Raw genomic sequence first — 2,192 nt, forward strand, 5'->3', positions numbered from 1 at the left:
ACGAAAGAGTCAATCATGTTAATGTCATGAAAATTGTCATTATCCTCTAACTGTCTGCCAGTATTGAAAAAGATATTTAACTTTAATGTCATATTCCCGAATGACATACTTATGACTCCATTCTTACAATTAATGATTGCGTTTGAAGTGGCAAGGAATGAGCGACCAAGAATGATGGAAATCTGAGTGCTCATGTTGCTGATGGGTTCTGTATCCAGGACGATAAAATCTACAGGGTAGTAGAATCTTTCAACTTGGATCAACACATCCTTAATTATCCCTCTTGGTACATGAATTGAGCGATCAATAAGTTGTAATGTGGTTAGGGTGGGTTTTAATTCACCCAAACCTAACTGTTTGTAGATCGAGTAAGGAATTAGATTTACACTCACCCCCAAGTCAAGAACTGCGTGCTCTATTTGGTAGTTCCCAATTACACAAGGAATGGTTGGGCTACCAGGATCTTTGAATTTCTGTGACACATCTTACTTTAGGATGACACTCACTTTTTCAGTTAAAAAGAACTTCTTTTGAATATTTTACCATCTTTTAATCGTACACAAGTCTTTTAGAAATTTGGCATATGAAGGTATTTGTTTTACGGTATCAAGTAGAGGAATATTGACCTTCACTTGTTTCAACACCTCTAGAATGTCCTGAGAGTAAGAGAGAGGTTTTGGTGCAACCAACCGTTGGGGGAATGGGGCAACTGACTTGCCTTGAAGTTTCGGTTCTAATTCTTGTGGAGCAATGTTAGGTCTATCACTGCAATCCTCTTCCGGGTCCTTAGGCTTTTTAGCCCTAACCGGAATAGTTTTGTCGATGGTTTTCCCACTCCTAAGAGTGGTGATAGATTTAGCTTGCTCCATCTGATTTGAAGAGCTTGGATCACTTATCTCGTATTGTGGTTTAGGATTGGGGAGAGGTGGAGCAGGAAGCATCCCCCTTTCTATAACCATAACACGTGAATCCATCTTTTGCATATATTTCGTAGGTTCTCGTACTGCTTGAGTAAGCTCTTGAGTTTATGTGGAATTTTGAACCAGTTCTTCTTGAGGTTTCACTTGATTTGGAATTTGATTAGAGAAACCTTGAGAAGTAGTATTTGTCCATTCTTCAAACTGAAGTTTGGATGATTTCTCCAACTAGGATTGTATGTATTGGAGGTAGGTCCATTGAAAGGTCTTTGGTAATTATTCACGGCATTGGATTGCTCATTCAACACCTCTTGAAAGGTAGGTATTTTTAGACAATTTTCAGTTGTGTGAACGTTGCAAACACAAATACCGCAAACAGTTTCCTTAACCTTATCCTTCTTTAGTTCTATGACCTTGAATTTTCTTATGAGATTAGACACTTTAGCATTGATATCATTATCCTCTTTCAAAAGGTACAATCTACCCCTCCTTTGATTGAGTGGGCCTAGAAGTGGTGCTTGATTTTGGGTAAGTGTCCCATGATTGTGCATTTTTAGCAAGTCTATCCAAGTAGTCCCACACATCATCGACATTTTTTTTCATGAATTCTCCATTGTACATTATCTTAACCAATTGGCGCATGGAAGATGTCAAACCATCATAAAAAAATTGTGTAATGCGCCACGTTTCAAAACTATGTTGTGGGCATGAATTGCCAAGATCCTTGAACATTTTCCAACATTGGAAGAATGTTTCATCCTCCTTTTGAGCGAAGTTCATGATTGACTTTCTAAGGGTGTTCGTTTTATGATGTGGAAAAAATTTCTTTATGAACTCCCTTATCATGTCATTCCATATGTCAATAGATCTGGGACGTAGTGAATGCAACCACGTCTTAGCTTTCTCTTTCAAAGAAAAGGGAAAGAGTTTCAGTCTAACCGTATCCTCAGATACGTTTGGAAAATATAATGTGGCTATGACCTCATCGAACTCTTTCAAGTGCAAAAATGGACTTTCATATTCAAGTCCATAGAATTTTGGAAGGAGTTGAATCACCCCTGGTTTAATATCCATGTGTCTCGTATTTTCTGGAAAAACCATACATGAGGGTGTACTCACCCCCGCCGGTTGTAAATAATCTCACAAAGTACGAGGTAGGGGTGCTTGATGTACCTCATTCTTATCCTGCACTTCCTCAACCAGAGGTTGAGGTTGTCTTCTCGGTTGATTTGCAGCCATCACTTCAATTAACTCTGAGGATCTCGAGTGGTGTCC

General features: G+C 38.9%; 1 non-coding gene across 1 annotated transcript; it reads left to right on the forward strand.

Annotated features, from left to right (window-relative positions):
- The first annotated feature begins 1,608 nt into the window (after positions 1–1,608).
- On the forward strand, positions 1,609–1,715 carry LOC131230128 (small nucleolar RNA R71). Its single transcript, XR_009163851.1, has one exon. It is a non-coding gene; the product is annotated as a small nucleolar RNA R71 (small nucleolar RNA).
- Positions 1,716–2,192: the final 477 nt, after the last annotated feature.

Source organism: Magnolia sinica, chromosome 16, assembly GCF_029962835.1.
Source record: "Magnolia sinica isolate HGM2019 chromosome 16, MsV1, whole genome shotgun sequence".
NCBI classification, from domain to species: Eukaryota; Viridiplantae; Streptophyta; class Magnoliopsida; order Magnoliales; family Magnoliaceae; genus Magnolia; species Magnolia sinica.